This window comes from Macaca mulatta, chromosome X, assembly GCF_049350105.2.
Source record: "Macaca mulatta isolate MMU2019108-1 chromosome X, T2T-MMU8v2.0, whole genome shotgun sequence".
Taxonomy (NCBI): Eukaryota; Metazoa; Chordata; class Mammalia; order Primates; family Cercopithecidae; genus Macaca; species Macaca mulatta.
In genome coordinates this window covers 40,175,422-40,198,695 of record NC_133426.1, presented here as the reverse complement: position 1 = coordinate 40,198,695, position 23,274 = coordinate 40,175,422, and the positions used below count along the sequence as shown (strand labels likewise).

The 23,274-nt window shown below is 47.0% G+C and overlaps 1 long non-coding RNA gene across 1 annotated transcript; it reads right to left on the bottom strand.

Moving 5' to 3' along the window:
• Positions 1–16,107: 16,107 nt before the first annotated feature.
• On the bottom strand, positions 16,108–19,331 carry LOC114674853 (uncharacterized). Its single transcript, XR_013412913.1, has 3 exons — positions 19,006–19,331; positions 17,057–17,227; positions 16,108–16,279 (listed from the first exon to the last, which is right to left on the bottom strand). It is a non-coding gene; the product is annotated as an uncharacterized LOC114674853 (long non-coding RNA).
• Positions 19,332–23,274: the final 3,943 nt, after the last annotated feature.

Sequence of the window (23,274 nt, the reverse complement as noted above, 5' to 3'; positions counted from 1 at the left end):
TGGGTTCAGGTGATTCTCATGCCTCAGCCTCGCAAGTAGCTGGGATTTCGGGCCCGCACCACCACGCCTGGCTAATTTTTGTATTATTAATAGAGACAGGGTTTCACCATGTTAGCCAGGCTGGTCTCGAACTCCTAACCTCAAGTGATCTGCCGGCCTTAGCCTCCCAAAGTGCTGGGATTACAGGTGTGAGCCACCGCGCCCGGCCAGTTATTAAGAGATCATCTCTCAGCTCCAAACCCACCCTTCTTTATGATACTGGGGCTGGGACTTAAACCACCTTTCTGCTTTGCCAGCTGCTCCCTCTTGGGCTTTGCCTGTAGGAGGCACTAGAGAGAGACTCAAGGCTAGAGGAGAAGGGAGGTTTTTTTTTTATTTTTTCCTTTGGGCTTCTGCTGGCTTCCCAGTGGCTTCTTCCCTTAGCTTCCTGATCCTGTGAGTGGCATCCCTCACACCATGCTTCTTCACTGTGGCAGCAGCAGTCCCTTCCTGTAACAGCGGCTAAATCCGGTTTGCAATGCCCACAGAACCAGCCTCATCATCTCCTACCCCAGAGATGCCAGCCGGCCAGCTCATCCTCCTTAGAGGTCTGGATTCCACTCCGTGGGGCCCCTCCTCTGAGCTCAGAGACACCAGCACTAGCCAGCAGGTGCCCCTTCCTCAGGCTGCTGAGTTTCAGCCCCATGTGATCACTCCTCCAAGCTTCTAAGTTTTAATAATTCCAACTTTTCCCCCTTTGTTCCCCAGAGGTGGTAGTTGCTTCCAGAAATTGCTACCTTCGTGATACCATAGAGTTCTCTTTTTTACTTTTTGAGTTCTTCAATAACTAGTTAATAATTCCTTATACTTAGCTAACCATTCTCTATATTAAATTCTCTCTGTTAAAACAACCGCTGTGGTTTTTGTTTCCTGCCTCATACAGGAGGCTATATTACCTTCTAGAAAGAACTTTAGGGTTATGCATGACCAATTTGGCTTAGGTCAGCACTCAATAAATATTTATGGGATAAATAAATGAGTAAACGACTGACTTTCTTGCTGTAAATTAATAATGACTTCCTGAGTTTTTAATACCAATCTCGTGATTTTAATTAACATGAGTCAGTCCCCAGAGCGTTCTTGTTTCCTTTTTTTTTTTCCCCTTTTTGTGGAGGTGGTCCCGCTATGTTGCCCAGGCTGGGTTCAAGCCATCCTCCAGCCTCTGCCTCCCTAAGTGTTGGGATTACAGGTGTGAGCTACCACCCCTGCCCTCTTGTTTCTGAAAGAGAGTAACAATCAGGCCTAAAGAAAAAAAAGATATAAAAAGTTGAAAGGAATAATAAGTACCCAAACCCGGCCACAGCAAGAGTAAACGCACCCACTAAAGTCCTCCTCCAGCTATTTTCAGAGTTAAATCAGCTCTGCCCTGGAGACTTCTCGCCTAACCTAAAAGTCCACTTACACTTCCCTCTGACCCAGACATCTCACTCTTCAAACCACCTGGGCTTTCCTGGGGGACGTGAGGCACCTTTGTTTCTTCCCTCCACTCTATCCTTGCACAGATAGTTAACAGCTACAGATATTTAACATCCCCAGAAGGCATCACTCATTCCAAGGGAGAGGCTAGCAGGTAACAAAGAAACTGCAGAACAGCCCCAGGTTCAAAACCATGACTCCAGAGCCAGCTAAGGCCCCAGTCCAGCCTCTACACCTCTGCCTTGTTCCCAGAGAGCCGTTTCAGTCTTGGCTCTGTGCATTCTTTTACACTCTTGGACAAAACATTCCATCTTCCACCCCTGTGGCAACAGTTATTTGGGCATGGACACCAGGCCTTCTGCTGACTGCTGGGACTACAAAGTTACACTGTCTCTGCTCCCATGGAGCTCACAGCAAAAATAAAGAGAGAAGAGGTGCATTGATCACACACTGAAAAAGCCAGAGGTCCCCATAATTTCTTGTTGTCTGTGTTACACCTGCATTCCCCTGGCTACTTCTGTACTGTTTTTGACCACCCCTGGCTTCAGTGTGCCTTTGTTTCCAAAACCTGTAACTTATTTGGAGGCCTGCCCATAGCTACTGGAGCAACTTTATTGAGGAGAGCTGAAAATGTCTGGAAATTGAGCTGAAAATGTCTGGAAATTTATGCTTCCCCAGGACAGAGCAGTCCTTAGCCAATGGCTGGTGGATGGAGGAGTATGAAAGCCCAGCTCCCTTGCCTATGCATGGGACCCCTCTGACCTATAACTCACACTCCAGAGCTCCCCCACTCCCAAGTCAGGTTGAGGCTACCCGCCGCGAGACTATCTGAGATGGAATGCTTGCACGGGTGCTTCCCCAACCTAGGCCACCCATTCATCTGTCTCAGGTCTGGAGCACCTGGGTGGAGGGTTACAAGCTGACTTCCACACGGACCCTCCTCTGTCAACTGAGGGAGGAACTGTCAAATTCCAGATGCGAATCCCCCCACTCCCTCTGGCTGGTGGATTTATACACCAACTCCCAGGCAGCTCCGAGAGCAGAAGGAGAGATTGCTGGTGTGCCCACGGCTCAAGGTCATGACAGATTCCCCTCCTCCTATTCAGTGCCCATGATCATCCACAAGCACGGGGGGCCTCCACCAGCAACTCCCCCAAGCCCTCAGTCCTGGACCTCTCTGCCTTCCCCTACAACTGTTTCACCCCCAGAGATGACTCCAGAACAAATCACATATTAGTTCAGCTTAAGGGACTAGGGGCCATTACAGTTCCCAGGAAAATTCAACAGGGAGCTTTCAGTGTGTGAATCCAAAGGAATCAGATAGGTGATTTACCTCCCACCTGCTAAGCAAATACCGCAGATAGTTCCTGTAACAGACAGTACTGTTGTTGGGACCATATCTCCAAGGCCCACCCAGAGGGAGGAAAGTTATCTGCGGACATTCCTGTACTTGCCAATTCTGAGTTCCAGTTTCCGCTTAGAAACTGGGGACCTTGGGAAAATCCCTATATTTATCTAAATTTCAGTCTCCATAGCTGAAAAATGGGAATAAGAACACCCACCTTGCAGGGCTGTTGTTGAGGAGTAAATCTGATGTCATATGGAGAAATACTTACACTATGAAGCATTGTCCAGATATTATTACACGGCAGAGAGGAGTGGACAGTGGGACAAACAATGGAGTGGAGTCAGAAAGGCACAAAGTCTGTTGTGGTGACAGTGAATCAGGGAATCAGGATGACTAAAGCATGGAATCTATGCGTGATGATTAATTTTACGTGTCAGCTTGACTGGACTAGGGGATGTTCAGATAGCTAATAAGATATTATTTATGGGTGTGTCTGTGAGAGTTTCTGGAAGAGATTACCATTTGAATCAGCAGGCTGAATAAAAATCACCCTTGCCAATGTGGGTGGGTGATAGAGTTTGGATGAGTGCACCTGCTCAAATCTCATATTGAAATGTAATGCACAATGTTGGAGGTGGGACCTGGTGGGAGGTAACTGGATCATGAGGAAGGGTTTCTCATGAATGGTTTAGCACCATCCCCCTTGGTACTGTCCTCCTGACAGAAGATCTGGTCATTTAAAAGTGAGTGGTACCTCCTCTCCCCTCTCTTGCTCCTGCTCTAGCTATGTGACATGCCTGCTCCCCTTTTGCCTTCCACCATGATTGGAACTTTCCTGAGGCCTCCCTGGAAGCCAAGCAGATAGCAGCATCATGCTTCCTGTACAGCCTGCAGAACCGTGAGCCAATTAAACCTCTTTTCTTTATCAATTACCCAGTCACAGGTATTTCTTTATAGCAATACAAGAACACTCTAATACAGTGGGTATCATCCAATCCATTGAGAGCCAGAATAGAACAAAAAGGAGGAGGAAGAGAGGAGGAGCGAATTAACTCTCTCTGTCCTTGAGCTGGGACATCCCTCTCCTCCTGCCCTTGAACATCAGCACTTCTGGCTCCTGGGCCATTGGACTCAGACCAGGACTTATAGCATCAGCTTCTCTGGGTCTCCAGCTTGCGGATAGCAGATCGTGGATCTTCTCAGCCTCCACAGTTGTGTGGGCCAATTCCCACAGTAAATAAATCTCCATAAATGTATCTCCTATTGGTTCTGCTTTTCTGGAAAATCCTGATTAATACACCATGGAAGATGCTGCAAGTTAGACTCTCCAGAAGCAGATGATGGGATGGCTTTTGAGATGCAAGATGTTTATTAGAGATCAAATTCTGTGAGGAAAAAAAGAAATGGGAGAAGGCAAGATAGGGCTGACTGAGAAGCTGAACTGTAATGCAAACCCGCATAGCTTTGGCCAACCCAGTGGAGAGCTCTGGAGCAGGGATGGGCCACCAGAGGTTTCCTGCAATTGGCTGAAATGGCCAGACTCTTACACACTTTTATGCTTTCTGCTAAAGCACTCACCAGGTGTGGGCTGCCCTGAGGAGGCTGTGGCCTGGAGTGAGGTGGCTCTCTGCAGCTGAGACAGACTGGAAGAGCTGACAGCTGGGAGCTATGTGCTCTCTGCACACTCCATGAATGGACAACAAAACTTTCTTGGAATCTCGCTCTGTTGTCCAGGCTACAGTGCAGTGGTGCGATCTCGGCTCACTGCAACCTCCACCTCCCGGGTTCAAGCAATTCTCCTGCCTCAGCCTCCTGAGTAACTGGGATTACAGGCATGAACCACCACGCCTGGCTAAGTTTTGTATTTTTTTTTTTTAGTAGAGACAGGGTTTCACCATGTTGGCCAGGCTGGTCTCTAACTCCTGACCTCAAGTGATCCGCCCGCCTCAGCCTCCCAAAGTGAACAAGAACTTTATTGAAGGCAGATTTGGTGACACATCTCTGTGTCTATCACAAGACAGATAAGGGATAAAACCAGAAAATTTGTCATTATAACCATTAATTAATTCAGTTATTCACTCAAAAAGACAGACACAGTCAGCCAGACAACAAACTATCATCAAAGACTTACTTTGTGCCAGGGATTAAACTCAGTGCTGTGGAAAGATGCAAAGACAATAAGACAGATACCTCCATGGTTTGGATTTCCCCAGAGCAGATCCTGTGATAAGAGGATGAGTGCTGGCTTGTGGTTTATTTGGGAGGTATAAGAAACACCAGAAGAGAAGTAGGGAAGTGAGACAAGGGAAGGAAATCAGGCACTAAATGGTGGGCTTTACTGGCTACCACTGTGGGCAGCTGGAGCTCATTTCCACAGGTGAACTGTGTGTAATGGCCAAGAGCACATGCCTCAGTGTTACCCACTCAAGGGCAAGGGAGCTGGGGTAGTTATACGCCAACTCCCATCAGTCATTGGTTGAGAGCTGCTCTCAGAAGGCATTAAGCCCCTGGCACTTTCATCCTGCCCCACGCTGCAGGGCACAGAAATGGTGAGTGCTGGAAGGCTCTGGGGCACTAGCAGTGGGTGCTGCACTCACATTAAGCACTTGACAGCCTTGAGGGGAGACTGATCATCAGAAAAATAGTCTGACAAATGTAATGAGGAGAGGCATGCTTGAAACACAAAGAAGGTCCCTAATCTGAGGGACCTTCTCAAAGGGGTGGCTGAACACCTGAGCTGAGTCTTTTTTTTTTTTTGAGACGGAGTCTTGCTCCGTTGCCCAAGCTGGAGTGCAGTGGCGCGATCTTGGCTCACTGCAACCTCCACCTCCCCAGCTTCTCCTGCCTCAGCCTCCTGAGTAGCTGGGATTACAGGCACCTGCCACCACGTCTGGCTAATTTTTGTATTTTTAGTAGAGACAGGGTTTCACCATGTTGGCCAGGCTGGTCTCGAACTCCTGATCTCAGGTGATCCGCCCACCTCGGCCTCCCAAAGTGCTGGGTTTACAGACTTAAGCCACCGTGCCTGGCCATGATCTGAGTCTTAAAAGGTAAGAAAGAATTGTCTTAGAAGAAGGGGCCAGGAAAGAGGCTCTAAGGATTTGATAGCTGGGGTGCTTCAGGAGTTTTCAAGTCATCCAGGGTGGCTGGACATATCATCCAGCATATGAAAGAGGAGGAATGGAAGGATAAGGGAAGGAAAGAAGGTGGTGCTAGATCACACAGAGCCCGAGCGTGGCTTTCTTCTTCCTATGGAAGGATTGGGGAGATTTGCTGGGATTGTAAAAACAGGTATGTCATGAACCTGATATACTCTCTAGAGAAATTACTTTAGGTGCAGAGTGGGGAATGGATTCGAGGTGACAACATGAGGACAGGGAGCCCCAGAGAGAAATTGCAAAGGCTGAACACAGGGAAGTGCCCATGGAGAGAGAGAGGGAGAAGGTGACAGAATCAAGAGAGATGAAGAATACACAAAGCCTAATGCTAACAAGAAGAGGAGCCCTAGGAAGGCATCCATGCTAGTCTTGGCTTCCCATGCAGTGTTTTAACCAAACCTCTCAACTTTCTACCACACCTGGAAGGACTATTTACCTGGGTCCAGGATATGGCAAGGAGATTCCCATAAGTTCTACTACAGCAAGAACACAGCCATAAACTGTCTGTGGGTAATTAAGGTGCAAGTACCAGACCTGTGTTATTACCCTGAGAACATTCCATGCCCAAAGTCAAAAGGCCTAATGTCTTGATTTAAATTCATTTTCAATGTGAAGATTCACCACCACTTATTTTTCAAGGTACTCAAAATGTTAGAAACTTCTAGTGGGTTAAAGATAGTCTTTTCAGTTGGTGCTCACTGTATCATTTTTAGCTCCTTTTTTTCCTCCATCGACCTTTTGATCCTCATGGCCTGTCTACACTACAGTGTTTGGGTTGCTGTTGCTCTTGTTTTTTTCCTAACAGACTCCAAAGCAACCCATATCTCATTTGGGTAGGGTAGGAAGCAAAGATGATCATGGTATTCTTATCTTTCCAGTGCTAGACTCTGATATATTGGTAAGATAAAGGCCTCCAAAATAAATACTACACTGGAAGTTGCATATACCCATTCTTACTTGGATGTCATTGACCGGAACTTAGTCATATGGCTATATCTACTGGCAAGGAAAGTTGAGAAATGTAATTTTTATTTTAGGTGGCCATTTAACGAGCTAGAAAACTCAGCCTTTCTTTTAAAGAGGAAAAGGGAGAGAAGGGGTATTGTGGAGCAACTACAAGTCTCTGCTGTTAGCTATTGCTTCCTAACAAACCACCCCAAAACTTAGTAGCATAAAACAACTACCTTTTTGCATCTCACAGTTCTGTGGTTCAGGAATTTGGGGCTGCAACACCTTGACTGGAGCTGGAAAACCCCAACTGGCCACACTTACATGTCTGATGGCTCAGATGGGGAGGTTCGCATGGCTGGCGCTAACTGGGATGGCTGGGCCTCTCTCTTTTCATGGGGTTAGCGGGTTCACTAATATATTTGGGAGCTTGGCTCTCCTCCTAAGGGGCTTCCATCTCCAGCAGGTTAATCTGAGCTTCTTCACATGGTGGCTGGAAATCCCCCAGGCAAAAGTGGAAGCTACCAGAACTCCTAAGCCCTGGACTTAAATGCCACCCATCTTCACCCAGACACAAATACATATGTCACTTTAGCCATATTCTGTTGATCAAAACAGCAGATTCAAAGGCTGGAGAAGTAACTCCACTTCATGACGGAAAGAGCTGCAAAGAAACATTGCAAAGGATGTGAACACTGGGAGACATGATTCATTGGGGGCTGTTTTTAAGAACCTACCACACCTGCAACTAGGGGTAACATATTACATTTGATCTGTCATTTTATACCACTTACCACTGTTTATAAGCCATTCCCACAGAGACTGAGCTTTTCCTCTTGAATTCCACAGTAAATACTGGTGCCTTGATTTGGTTATATGTGCATAGCATGAGGATCTGAAAGAAACCAGGAATTAGACACAAAATTAAGTCTTGTACTTTTTCCACAGAAACATCTCTCTCTGAATAGCAGCAGTCTGCTTCTAATGTAGAAGGCTGGTAAAAGCATTCTTCCCACCCTTACAGCAACAACAAAAAAGGAAAGACAATCTGCAAATCACAACTTACCTTGAACTTATCAGACAGCTGAAGTCACAGGGCAACCAACTAATCCAAACTCTAAGAAAAGACAGGTGCCTCCAAGGAGAGTTGGGAATAAACATGGAAGATCAGATGGGTAATTTTAGCAGAGAGAATAAACCTATAAGAAAGAATCAAATGGAAATGCAAGAAATGAAAGACACTACTGTCCCTTGGATGGGCTCATCAAGAGACTGATACAGCTGAGGAAAGAATCAGCAAATTTGAAGATAAGTCAGTGGAAATTATTCAAACTGAAACACAAAGAGAAATGAATGGAGGGAAAAAACAGAACAGAGCATCAAAGATCTGTGGGAAATTATCAAACAGTCTGAAGTACATGTAACTGAAATCCCAAAAGGAGAAGAGCAAACAAGGCAGGAGAAATATTTGAGGGAATAATGGCTAAGAATTTTCCAAAAATAAATGGCAGACACCAAACCACAGATCCATGAAGCACAGAGAAGACCAAGCAGGGTAAAACAAAAACCGAAAGCAAAACCAAACAAACAAAAATCTAGGTATATCATATTTAAACTGCTGAAAACCAACAAACAAAGAGAACAATTATAAAGGCAGCCAGAGAAAAAAGGCATATTACATAAAGTAGAACAAAGATAAGAATCATGGCATACTTCTCATCAGAAACCATACAAGTCAAAAGACAATAAAGTAACACCTTCAAAATGTTAAGCAACAACAAAAGAACACGTCAACCCCAAATTCTATACCCAGCAAAAAATATATTTCAAAAGTAAAAGAGAAATACTCTCTCAAACAAAAACAGAGGATTAATTGCTGGCAGAACTGCTCTGTAAGAAATGTTATAAGTAGGAGGAATATGACTTGGATCTACACAAATAAATGAAAAGGGTTGGAAATTGAACAAATAAAGCTAAATAAAAATTCCTTTTAAAATGTTTAAATTGCTCTAAAAGATGACTGTCTAAAGTCAGCACAGCAGCAATGCATTGTGTGTTTATAGGATATGTAAATGTACCGTGGGATGGGAGGGAGGAATTAGAATTACACTCATAATGTTTTTAAACTACATATGAAATAGTATACTATTATTTGAAGGTAGATATTGATCTTGGCTTCCTGTAACATCCACCTCCCAGGTTCAAGCAATTCTTGTGCATCAGTCTCCCGAGTAGCTGGGACTACAGGTGCCCGCCACCACGCCTGGCTAATGTTTGTATTTCTAGTAGAGATGGCGTTCTCTACTAGAGAACCTCAAGTGATCCGCCCACCTCGGCCTCCCAAAATGCTGGGATTACAGGCACGAGCCACTACGCCTGACCAGAACAAAGCTTTTATAACACATGTTTTCTCCATAAGGCACATCATTGCCTTCTCCTGTTTAGGAATGCTAGACAGCACTGTAGCACTACACTTGGGGGTCATTTTAAACAGTGAAATCACCAACAAAAAGCACAAAATGTGAAAAACATGGCACTAGCCAGACGGCCAAAATAACACTTGTTTATAGTACGAGAGCTCAAACTACCAGGCAGAGAGGTCCCTTATTCAGCTCAGCCGGGAACATGGGCTTTAGGTAACTCAAGTTTTTTACAGCTCTTTCCAAGAGTGACTGTGAATGGACTGCAAGTATTGATTTTGGGGTTACAAATCAATGTTAGTGAGCAGGTGAATTTGCAAATATGGAACCCACAAATAATGAGGATTGACTGTACTGGCACAAGACCTGGAAGGCCGGAGAGGTAGAAGCCATGATTATTATTGCTTCTCTTGCAACAGCAGACAGACACAAGGCACAGGAAGTAAAGCTTTTGCAGCCACCTCCAGGCACTTCCCCGAGAATCGGCTACCTTGGTCCCACAGGCTGGCGTGCTCTTTCTTCACTGTACTTTCTGATGCTCTGGAAGTTTGGAGGAAATCTGAGAGACTTTTGCTCTTCCAGCTCTCCTAACTGGTTTGTAAGTACCTAACCCTCAGTGTTAAATCCCTCTCTATTTGAAATTCCAAGTGCCATCTGTTTTCCTAACCAAATCCTGACTAATACACATTCCCTTAGAAAACGCACAGCTTGGAGAAGATTGAAATAAATATTAAATGTCCAACTAAGTACAAGTTGTCACAGCACAGGATTCGCCCCATAAGGCTGGGTGTGACCTGATTCAAACTCAAGGGCTTTGCCAGTCACTTCAGCCTCTTCATCACAGAGGGGTATGCAGCAACAGAAGAGCTTTGTCTTCAAAAGTGCTGGCCCACTTCTTATTTATATTTTCTAGGGTAAACCCTTATCTGAGGCTGCTAAGACACTGAGACCAGGATTTGTGTGCACATGATTTATAAAGGAAGTGCTTCCTGCACAGACCAGTAAAGAAGTCAAGAAAACAAGACAGGGAAGAGAAGAAGCCAAGCCAGGGCACACAATCAGGGGAGTCCCAGCCTCAGCGTGATCCTGCAGATGGGCTCTGAGGTGTATATTACACTTATATGTTTGTCCTGACCCCAGCCAAGGGAGCTGGGCTTTCGTGCTCCCGCAGAGTAAGTCACTTGCTAAGGGCCATCCAAATTCCTAGGTGTAGGCAACATGACTCCGTGAGCCCGAAGGCAGGGCTCTGAAGCATTTCACATGGGCAGGCTGTTAGCAGCAAGCTCGTGGAGGAATCAGGGAAGAGGCACACAGAAATTGTCAAAAGGAACCAAAGAGGTCTGTGTGAAATACACACGTGTCTTCTCTACCCTTTCCTTCATGAAATAGAGAAAAGGCAGAACAGCAGGGTGATTAAGCCCCAAGACTCGAAAGCTGTGACAGAAACTAAGTTGACCCCTGGTATCCATTTTTCTTAATATAGAAGCCCTGATTGTTGGCTGAGTTCATGGCTGCCCAGAATAGAAATCATATTTCCCAGCCTCCCTAAAAGCCATGTGTTGCCAATGTGAGTTGAGAAATTCATTTGGGTATGACTCCCATGAGGTGTGTTCAAAGGAAGGGAGGCCCTTCTTTAATCCCGTTTCCTCCTGCTGCCTGAAGTATGGTCCTGAAGGCTGGAGCATAAGCAGCCATCTTGAACCATGAGGCAGAGATAGGGTTGCCAGGTTTAGCAAATAAAAATATTTAATTTTTTAATATTTTACTATTTAATACTTCATTTAATTTTAAGATTTCATGTTCGGGACCAGCCTGGACAACATGGTGAAACCCTGTCTCTACTAAAAATACATAAAATAAGCCAGGCATGGTAGTGTGCACCTGCAGTCCCAGCTACTTAGGAGGCTGAGGCGGGAGGATCACCTAAGCCCAGGGGGTCAAGGCTGTGGTGAGGTGCAATTATGCCACTACACTCCAGCTCGAGTGATAGAGTGAGACCCTGTCTCAAACAAGAACAAAACAATTTCATTTGATTATTTAATATTGCATGGGACATATACTAAAAATATTATCTGTTATTTATCTGAAATTCACATTCAACTGGGTGTCCTGTATTTTATCTGGCAACCCAAGGCAGAGACCATGTGTTGAAGATGGTAAAGTAATAAGAAAGAAGAAGTTGGGTGGCAGATGGTTATGGAGCTGCTGTACTGGAATTAGACTATATACCTCAAAACATCATGGGTTTGGGGGCTTTTTTACAGATAGAGTCTCACTCTGTTAACCAGGCTGGAGTGCAGTGGCACAATCATAGTTCACTGAAGCCTCCAACTCCTAGTGTCAAGCGATCCTCCCTCCTCAGCCTGCCAAGTAGCTAGGACTATAGGTACACACCACGTCTGGCTACTTTTTAAATTTTGTAGAGACAGGGTCTCATTATGTTGAGATCACTGGCCTCTAGTGATCCTCCCACCTTGGCCTCCCAAAGTGCTGGGATAATAGGCATGAGCCACTGCACCTGGCCCCGAATCTTTGTTTTTGTAAGAAAGGATGTCTATCTTGTTTATGCCTTACTCAGATTTTTTCTCCTGTCTCTGATAGCTGAACCCAATCTAATAAACACTAGCTCTGCCATGAATTTGTCTGGTGACCCTGGTGATGTGGTTTAGATGTTTTTTGTCCCCTCCAAGTCTCATGCTGCAATGTGACCTCCGATGCTGGAGGTGGGCCTGGTGGGAGGTGTTTGGGTCATGAGGAAGGATCCCTCATGAATGGCTTGGTGCTGTTCTTGCGGTAATGAGTGAGTTCTCACTCTATGAGTTCACACAAGATCTGGTTGTTTAAGAGAGCCTGGCACCTTCCCCCATCTCTCTTGCTCCCTCTCTTGCCATGTGATACACCAGCTCCCCCTTTGCTCTCCGCCATGATTGGAAACTTCCCGAGTCCTCGACAGGAGCAGACGCCTGTGCCATGCTTTTCATACAGCCTGCAGAAACGTACTCTTTTTTGTATAAATTAGCCAGCCTCAGGTATTCCTTTACAGCAATGCAAAATTGACTAACACACTCCAGGAAGTTATCTAACCTCCAAGTTAACATCCATTAAATGGGGGTGATCATAATCCACACCTCAGACAGCTGCTGTGAAAATTAAATGCTGCAAGCACTTCAAGTGGTCAGACATGGCTGGCAGGCCTTGGTAAGTGTTTGCTGTGATTGATTCAGTAAGAGTCCTCCCTCACTTGCAGGTGTGATCCCCAGCTCACCCCCACTCCCAGCGGCATTACTGGACAGCATCCTGGTTTGCATCTTTGCCCTTGAAGACCACATTCTATCTTCTCTGATGGTCAAACACCTCCTGACTTACTGAACTACCTCTTGGCATCAAGCACTGCCTCCTTAGGAAGTGGCTCCTGAATCTATTTCTTCTCAATTAGTCTTGTGGGGATTAAAGAAACACACACACACAAAGAAACTCTGACTGAATGTGCTACATGAAGTCTTCGACCGTCTTTCTGTCTTTGCTTAGAATTAGACATGAGAAAAACCACTAGTGCATTCTCACCTTCCCTCTAAATTTAGAAATCCGAAAACATTGTTCATTATGTCAGATATTTGATGCCTTCCTTGTGGGCCTGGAGGTTGAGAATTAAATCTCAACACTTCCTTGCATGAGAAGAGTGTATGGAACATTAGACAGCAATCCCCAGGGACATGAGTACTTATAGGACAAGATTTTTCCTGCAAAGGGGAACCAACCAAACCGGTGTACAATCGCAGGCTTTGCAGGCACTTGCTCCATCTCCCTCACTGCCTGCAGGCGTCTGTTTCCAATATTTGTACCAGTTCTATGCATAAGCCCATTCAAAGTCACACAAATTCTGTCCAAAAAGCAAGGAGAGAACCCACCCAGGTCTGACAACTTGTAGCTTTCCTCCTGTCCACGTATTCTAATGGCCTGATTAGCAATTCTATTGTATTTAATTTGCACCCCGGGTAATTCACTGTCAGCCAGAAGAGCCATCAGCTTGAAAAATGGCACCAAAATTAAAAACCAATAGTCAAATTTCAGTTGGAATGAGCTCTCCTGGCATAATGATGAAGCTGGATTAACTAGAGTCCAGCCCGCTAAGTGCAAACATTTTAGTTACTAATATGCTGCTGGGGAGTTTGAGCCCTGGCCTTTTTGCAGTGTGGGAAACAAGCAGCCAAGTTAGAAAATTGAGAATGAAAAATGTGTTGGTCCAGTCAAACCGTCAAGTGAAGTGGCTGTTCACCATCTCCTAGCCATTTTTTTCTTTCTCTCTGTTTTGTTTTTGTTTTTGTTTTTGTTTTTGAGAGATGGAGGTCCCTCTATGTTGCCCAGGCTGGTCTTGAACTGCCTGGGCTCAAGCAATCTTCTTGCCTAGGCCTCCCAAAGTGCTGTCATTACAGGTGTGAGCCACTGCCCAGCCCACTGTGATGGTTTTAAACATGTTCACAAATTCTGCGGCAGTCCTCTCATCAAAGAGTGGAGGAGTCCAATCCCCTGCCCCTCCCCAAAAGCTGGCCTTCCTGACTCACATGGAACGAATAGAACACAGTGGAAGTGATGCTGCTTCCACTCTATCACTTGGAAGTGATTTCCCAGACTAGGTCGTAAAAGGTGATACAGCTTTTGTCTGGTTTTGGTTTTTTGTTTTTGTTTTGTTTTGTTTTGTTTTGTTTTGTTTTTGAGAGAAGTTTTGCTCTTGTTGCCCAGGCTGGAGCGCAGTGGCATGATCTCGGCTCACTGCAACCTCCGCCTCCCAGGTTCAAGCGATTCTCCTGCCTCAACCTCCTGAGTAGCTGGGATTACAGGTGCCTGCCACCATGCCTGGCTAATTTTTGTATATTTAGTAGAAACGGGGTTTCATCATGTTGACCAGGCTGGTCTTGAACTTCTGACCTCAGGTGATCCACCCTCCTTGGCCTCCCAAAGTACTGGGATTACAGGCATGAGCCACCGCACCCAGCTGTCTGGTTCTCTTTCTTGGAAGCCGTGAGTTGATATGTAAGAAACTCAACTGTCCTGAGCCACCATCTTGGAAAGGCCATGTAGCAAGACCACACAGAGAGAAGGACGCCCAAAGAGTCCCCATCTGGTTCCACTTTGGCAGTTTGAGTCTTCCCAGCTCACGAGGCAGACAAGTGAGTGAGATGACTCCAGCTCCAGCCACCAGGCCATTGCAACCCTAGCGACCCCTAGGGAGAACTGCCTGGCTGAGCCCAGTCAATGCCCAGATTAGTAAGCAACGTAAGTGACTGCTATGGTTTTAAACCACTATTTTGGAGTGGTTTGTTGTGATAAGACCACCCAGCATCCCTCAGTCTTCCTGCTTCTGCTTCTTGGTGGCAACTGGGGCCCACAGGGATCCCTGGTCAAGGGAACCCACCCCACACCCAGCCAAACCTCAGATCTACCCATTGTTCCCACTAGCCTGACCTGAAACTGAGCAAATGAGCCAGGAGTCACAGGAACAAATCCTTGCCCTACTCTTCCCTCCCTTCTGGAATTTTCCCCCACCCATGTGACAAAGACAAGTGTCTATCCCATTTGGGAGGCATGCCCTGGTTTGGGTAATACGGGAGAAACGCATGCTCTGATCCCCGTTAGAGAAGCTCATGACCAAGCTCCTCTCCCTAAATCCCCCATTCCCAGCAGCTAAGATCTCCAACCCCACTAACACTGAACATCATAAAGAAGCAGGGACAATGTCACCATGGTGGCAACCTCCAGGGTCCAGTAGTGACAGCGTCCTACAGATACTATGCTAAAAAGCCCCCTCCCCCCATGCACCCCTCCACCCAAGTGTTCTTGACTGTGAGTCCTGTTACCTTCCCTCAGGTTTGTGAACACAGCCTTCCAGAAATCCCTTTCCTATCGAAGTCAGCTATTGTTGGTTTCGGCAGCTTGAAATCAAGAAACCTGACTCAAAGCACCCTTATCTTAGCTGTGCCCAGGACACAAGTATAAAATTGGCAAGAGGCAGTGAACTGCTCCAGGCCTCACTAGTGAAACCAGCAAAGTTACCGGGGTCCAAGACCACAGTGAACCCTAGTACATGTTCCCTTGAATTCGCTGGCTTTGGCATGGAAACTAACCATGGAAACTAATAAATGCAAATAACATTCATTATAGGGTTATACAACATTACACAGGATTATCCAATAGAAACGTCTGTATTCTATCTAGACAAAATCTCACTAGTAATAGACACACCGCACACATGCACATTCCTTCGGGTTAGAGGTAAAAGTCCACAGCACCTTAGCCTCTGGGCGGGTACCTAAGATAGACCATCACTGTCTCATAGGTCTATGTAGCAGATGCCATCATTATCATTGCCTCTTACAAATCCCCTTGCTCTTAACTTCTGAGTGCATTCAGGCTCAGCTTCCCAGTGGTCACCCCTGCATTTCTTCATCTGGGGGCTTCTACTGGTTGCCAAACTACTTTGCCTGCCCCCGTGTCAGGCTGGAAGTGTGGGAGTTAATGCCCCCGAGAACAGCCCCCCAAGAAATGACTGATACAAATTGGTAGATAAACACCCTAGCCTCCTTACCTCTCAGGTGGGATAACTCAGAAGCCTGTGTACACTGTCTCCCCCAAAGGAAACGGGTCGTATTCGCTGTCTTAGTCTGTGAGGGCCAGCATAACAAAGTACCACACAACTGGGGGGCTTTAACAACATAAATGTATTTTCCCACAGCTCTGGAGATTGGAAGTCCAAGATCAAGGTGTCAGCAGGGTTGGTTCTTTCTGAGGCCTCTCTTCTTGGCTTGTAGATGGCTGTCTTTTCCTTGCGTCTTCACATGGCCTTCTCTCTGTGTATGTCTGTGTCCCAATCTCTTCTTAAAAAGACGCCAGTCACATTGGATTAGGGCCCAACCTGACGACTTCATTTTAACTTAATTACCTCTTTAAGGACCCTGTTTCCAAATAAGATGACATTCTGAGGTCCTGGGGTTTAGGACTTCAAAACATGAATTTGGGAGAGGGACAGAATTCAGCCATAGCAGTTACCCACAGGAGTACCTGGCTTGATCGTGCACCCTTCGTTAACTGTCCTGCCTTACACCCGCACGCCTTTACTGGTGTTTCCTTCTCCCAGGCTTGATTCTGGGAGAACCCAAATGAAGACAGTATGGACACTCCCTCCCTTGCACCAGCCCCTGCCTAGGGTGTCACTGTCACTGTGGATCTGATCTACTACCGAATTCTCATCAGAGCAAGTCTGGAGTTCCCATTCAGCCTATACTCTGTGGTGGGAACAAGTGCCATGAAGCTCTAGGAGCTCAGGGGTCTTACACTCTGCAGTGAAGAATTCCCTGTATGTGATTGGTGCTCTTGGCAGTTTTGCTCCTTACACCATTGCTGTAATTGGCTGCATGTAAATTAGCTAAGCCTAATGCATTGATCCTAGTTATGAGTAGTGCACATGCCGGTTCTGCACCACACACCCACCCAGCTGGCTGTAGGTTTGATATGGATATGCAGATTAAGCAACTCTAATTTGTTAATGCTAATAAGATTCCGGACACAGACAACCCTCCTGTGTGGTGTTGTTAAGGTGCTGAGACCAGAACCCAATTTATACACTCACATACTCCCATAGAGACCATCCCAGCACACTCAGGAGCCAGACCCATTGGGTTGAGAAACAGTGACAGAGTCAAGACATCCGGGGGCCTGGTGGCATTTCCTACCTTTATATTGGTTGGTTGGGTGTCACATCACCCCAGCCTGCCAGTGTGATCCTGCTGTTATGACCAAGAGACCTTGTTCCACAGCACCACCACCACCTCACAACTGTGCCACGTGATACAGTTTACAGAATGTCTCCTCGTGCCTCAGCTCCTTTGCGACAAGTCTGCAAACTGATGGAACAGAAATTGTCATCATCACATCATCATCGTTGATATATTTCTGTTTTACCCCTGAGGGCTCAGAAACTCTTTGCCCCACTGCTCAGGGCTACGATACTGGAACTAGAGTTGTAGCCTCTGGTCTCTACACCTGCTGGGGCTCAGGACACACCACCCCAAAACATGACTGTAGGAAACCAGAAAATGCCACCCCAGAATATACCTCTTTGGCATATTGATTATTTCAAGCTGGTTATTTTGAGAAACTGCAGACACAGCAGTAGCTCTGAAAAACTCCCATTTTGTAAAGGACATTTTCATTAGTAAACGTATCTGTAGCAGGAAGAGAGCTGCTCAACTTTTATCACCTAAGAGACTTTTATCTGCATAACAAGGCAACCTTTATTCTCCGGACATTTCTTCTTCTCACCCGCCCAAAATTTGTCTCCAGCACCCCCCAGAAGCCCAGAACCCCTATTCTTTTCTGTAGCTCATGATACGATGCAAGCTTCCATCATCTGGCCCTTCTTTGGGTTTCATGGCTTTATGGGACTCCCATGCGAATGTGTGTAATTAAAATGGTTTTTCTCCTGCTAATCTGTTTCATGTCAATTTAATTCATAACCCAACTAAAGAATCTAGATAGGTGCAGGGAAGCATTTTTCCCTCCCCAACAATGCTTTGCACCCTGCTTCAGTAAACACGCGGCTGGCAATGCTGAGGCAGGCCCAGTGTCTGCTCCCTCTGCTCCATGCCCTGGGGAGTAGCCTGGGCAAGGTGGGTGGGGTGGGGCCCCAGACTCTCCAGTTCTGCAGCCTCACTCACACACCGGCCTGATTCCATCTCTCCCCAACCCCAGTGTGGTTTTCAGTTGGGGCTTTTCCCAGATCCTGACCTTGGCCTCTCCTAGAGGCCCAGCTGTTTCCAATTGCAGGAGCTGAGGTGGGGGTGGGCAGTAAAGGTACTATTCCCACCAAGTCTCAATGTAGCAAGGAAATGGCAGGCCCTGACAGAGCTGTGCTCAGAGCACTTTGGTGCCTCAGATGGATTTATTCAAAGTTCATAATTACCCTGAAATCTCCTAAAATGAAAACATGATTGAAGAATTAAACCTGGTAAACAAATTAGTCAGAAAGAAAACCTCCGCATAGCAAATGACAAAATCCAAAAAATCCAATCCAGCAAATGAATGGGCTTGTGCTGTAGTTGGCGGCCGGCGCTGCACACAAGCCTGGGCCCTGGCAAAGACAGGACTGGGGAGCAGCCGGCCCCCTGCTGCAGGGGAGCCTGGACCTTGGGGATGGTGTGGTCAGTCAGGTGGCCAGGACCTGGGGAGGGATGTGGCTGGAGCCTCTAGTCCACCGCAGCTGCGTGGGAAGTTGTGACTGCAGCTGGGCTCCACCGAAGCCCACGTTCAGGGGCTGCGAGCCTCCCTCCGGCTGGGGCTGGAAGGAAGACAGCTGTGGAAGGCCTGAGGGATGCTTTCTCATGCTGAGAGGGGCTGCTTTCATTTCTGTGCCCTCCTCCCCACCTCACCTCATTTCTCAGAACCACTGGGAACTGGGGTGAGGGGAGGGTTTGCACACAAGAGATCTTTACTTTTCTTTTTGTTTTGTTTTGTTTGGAGATTTGTTTTTGTCTCTCTGAATCTGATCTATTTTTCAGGAACTGCTAACCCCCAATTTGAAGCTTTCTCTCTCCCAATAAGGAAGGGTGTCCTGGTTACTGCTGCTGTGTGACAAGCTACCCCCAAACTAAGTGGCAGAAAACAACTATTTGATTAGACTCACAGATTCTGAGGGTCAGGAATTCAGCCAGGGGACAGCAGGGACTGCTTATCTCTGCTCCGTGATGTCTGGGGTCTCAGCTGAGAAGACTCCATGGCTAGGGGTGGGGCTGGAATATGTGGAGGTCTCTTCACTCACAGGCCTGGGGCACAATGCTGTCTGTCGATGGGATCCCAGCTAGATTGCAGATCCGAACACCTAAAGGTAAACTATCCGGGCAGCGGTAGGCACCTGTAGTCTCAGTTACTCAGGAGGCTGAGGCAGGAGAGCAGCTTGAACCCGGGAGGCAGAGGTTGCAGTGAGCCAAGATCGTGCCACTGCACTTCAGCCTTCACAACAGAACAAGACTCCATCAAAAAAAAAAAAAGAAAGAAAGAAAAAGAATGAAAGAAAGAAAGAAAGAAAGAAAGAAAGAAAGAAAGAAAGAAAGAAAGAAAGAAAGAAAGAAAGAAAGAAACACCTACAGGTGACCTCTCCATGTGACCTGCGTTTCCTCCCAGCGTAGTGGTAGCAGGGCAGTCAGATGGCTCATATGGTAGCTCAGAGCTCCAAAGGTAAATGTTTCTTCAAAAAAGGCAGTCACAGCTGGGCACGGTGGCTCACGCCTGTAATCCCAGCACCTTGGGAGGCCGAGGCAGGCAGATCACAAGGTCAGGAGATTGAGACCATCCTGGCTAACATGGTGAAACCCCATCTCTACTAAAAATACAAAAAAAAAAAAAAAATTAGCTGGGTGTGGTGGTGGGCACCTGTAGTCCCAGCTACTCGGGAGGCTGAGGTAGGAGAATGGCGTGAACCCAGGAGGCAGAGTTTGCAGTGAGCTGAGATCGCACCGCTGCATTCCTGCCTGGGTGACGGAGTGAGACTCCGTCTCAAAAAAAAAAAAAAAAAAAAAAAAAGGCTGTCGCTGTATCATAGTTTCTGATCCACCATTGGAAGTCACGCGGCATCCCTTCGCTATGTTCTTTGGGTTACAAGTGAGTCACAAGCCCACCCAGATTCAAGGGGCAGGGCAGAGATGCCACATTTTGGTGGGAGGAGTGTTAAGGAATTTGTGGACAGGTTTTAAAACCACCACAAAGGATTCCTACTGGTGCAACCCTTCTCAGCAAGATCCTATCACATTGAAGTGACAACTGATCCTTTTTCTTGGGTTCTGACCCCTGTTCTGCCTCATGGGACCTTCAGTGGGTTGAATGGTGGCCCCGCAAAACCTATGCCCGTGTCTTAATCCCCAGAACCTGTGCATGTGACCATATTTGGAAAAAGGGTTTTTGCAGATGCAATTAAGGATCTTGAGATGAGATGATCCTCGATTATTCAGGTGGGCCCTAAATCCAATGACAGGGGTCCTTGTAAGAGACACATAGAGGAAAAACACATAGAGAGAAGGTGGCAAGAAGATGAAGGCAGATATTGGAGTGATGCAGCCAAAGCCACGAAACACCTGGAACCCCCAGAAGCTGGTCAAGGCAGGGAAGGATCCTCCCCGAGAGCCTCCAGAGAAGGTGTGACCCCACCGGCACCTTAGTTTCAGACTGCTGGCCTCCAGAACAGCGAGAGAATCCATGCTTGTTGTCAGCCACCCAGTCTGGCCCAGTCTGGAGTACTCTGTTCCAGCAGCCTCAGGAAACGAATGCACCATCCGTGGAAACCCAAGTGGCCTTCCTTCACTGAGTCTCAGTGAAATGGGGATAAATTAAATGGAGATAAAAATAGTATCTGCCTCCTCCGGCGGTTGGGAGGATTAGGGAGATAAGCTGTGGAAAGTGCTTAGCCCAGTACCTGGCAGTGTTCTAGCATGGTTGTTATTAACAGAGTCCGGAGAAACAGATGGAGGGCCATTAAAACGAAACAAAAACAGATTAGAAAGACAATGGAATGAAACACAAAAGCGGATGATGTGCTGTACCTACTCTCTCTAAGGGCTCTGTGCCCCCTGCCTCAAACTCAGGTGTGCCCAGGACCACAGGAGCCACTCCTTCACAATGACGTGGCCCATCCTGCCGGTTCTCCTTTGCTGCCTGTCCACAAGGATGCTTCTCTGCTCCCCTGGCCTGACAGTCCTGGGTGGCGTGGTCGCTGCTGCTGGGCACTCTTGGCCCCTGAGGTGTCTGCAATATCTTCACTCCTCACCTAGACTGTCATCATCTCCAGGGCAGGAGCTCTGCTTCTCCCTTTAAGCTATTAATACCATTGCCGGCCGCGTGCGGTGGCTCACCCCTGTAATCCCAGCACTTTGGAAGGCTGAGGCGGGCAGATCACCTGAGGATGGGAGTTCGAGATCTGCCTGACCAACAATGGAGAAACCCCGTCTCTACTAAAAATACAAAAAAATTAGCCAGGTGTGGTGGTGCATGCCTGTAATCCCAGCTACTTGGGAGGCTGAGGCAGGAGAATAGCTTGAACCCAGGAGGCAGAGGTTGCGGTGAGCTGAGATCACGCCACTGCACTCCAGGCTGGGTAACAAGAGTGAAACTCTGTCTCAAAAAATAAAAATACCGTTGCCTTATAGAACAAACACGATTGTCAAAGCTGGGTGATATGATCATGGGAGATCAGTACATTATTCTGGCTACTTTTATATATGTTTGAACTTTTCCATAATAAAGCATTTAAAAAAAAATGCCAACTGTCTCAGGGCAGGTTCCTCATGAAGTAGACTCATGAGATGGAGTTTAAGGAGCAGGGGGTTTATTTAGGGAGATCCCGTGGCACCATGGCCTGGGGAAGGGAGGGGAAGAGAGTGGGATTGGACAGAGGGAGCAGACAGTTGTGAGGCAGGCTCAGTGACAGCCTCTGCTAACCGCCAGACCCTGGGGAGCCCTGCAGCTAGAATGGCCCTGCAGAGTTGGACTCCTTTCCTACGGCAGCGGAACAAATGACCACTTACTTACGGGCTTACAACACATTTATTCTCTTACGGTTCTGGAGGTCAGAAGCTTAAAATCAAGGTGTCAGTTGGGCTGATTCCTTCGGGAGGCTCTGGGGAGAATCCGTTTCCTTGCCCTTTCCAACTTTTAGAAGCCACCTGCATCCCTTGGCTCGCAGCCCCTTCTTGCACCTCCCAAGCTGGCCATTACATTCACTCTGACCTCTGCTTTTGTTGTCATGTCTCCTTTTCTGACTCTGATCCTCCTGCCTCTCCCTTACAAGGACCCTTGTGATGACATGAGGCCAACCAGGATAATGCCAGACAATCTCCCCATCTCCAGATCCTTAACTTAGTCACACCTGCAAAGTCCCTTTTGCCCTGTAAAGTAATGAACATATTCACAGGTTCTGGAAACTAGGACATGGGCATCTTGGCGGGAAGGAGGAGAAATTATTCAGCCCATCATAGAGTTGTCCAGATATGTCCAGAGGTGACTAGGCCTTTATTCCCCCATACTAAAAGGTCATTGGAAGAGTGTGACTTTGAGCAAGGCACTCTCTGTAGCTGAGGCAGACCCTAAAGTTGCCAACAGCTGGAGGGGGCCACTGAAAGCACCTCCACAAAGTGGGACAGCAAGTCCTTCCTTGAAGGGGGTCTGGGCAACATCTCACAGACCCTACTGCGGCACTCCAGCCTCAAATCCTAGCACAGTAATGGATACCACGTAGGCTCTTAACCTTGGGCTTTAGGTGCATAAGTTGCCACCAAGATGCTCGCCCTCAACAGACTCCCCAGGAATACATCATAATGACAATGGCACCCCCTGACTGGGCACATGCCACCTGCCAGGACCTGCACTAAGCCCTGTACTTGCACTACTTCACTGAGCGCCCACCCCCAACCCTGTTACTTTTCTGATTTATTTGTACAGAGAAGGAAATCAAGGCCCAGGAAGATGAAGTCCTTTGCCTGAGGTCACACAGCCACAGTAAAGGCAGGACTCAAACCCATGTCCTTCTTGCTGTCTAACACTATGACATAATCCAACCAAAGTGATGCAGCTATGCACGGCATAAGCCAGAAACTCAAACACCAAAAGGGCCCCTTCCACTGTCACTAGGCCTTGCCTTGTCAATCTGGGTATGTCCTCACGTGACTCTGCCAAAATCTCTCCAGGTGGAGGGTGGTCCTCATCCTGTCCCCGCCTCACCAGCTGGCATAGAGAGCTGCACCAGTGTCTTTAAGAGATTCTCATGTATTTCTTCTAGGGGGAATGAGAAAAGGCACAGCCACTGTGGAAAACGGCGTGGCAGTGCCTCAAAAAGTTAAACATAGAATTACGATATGATCCAGCAATGCCACTTCTGGGCATATATCCCGAAGAACTGAAAGCAGGG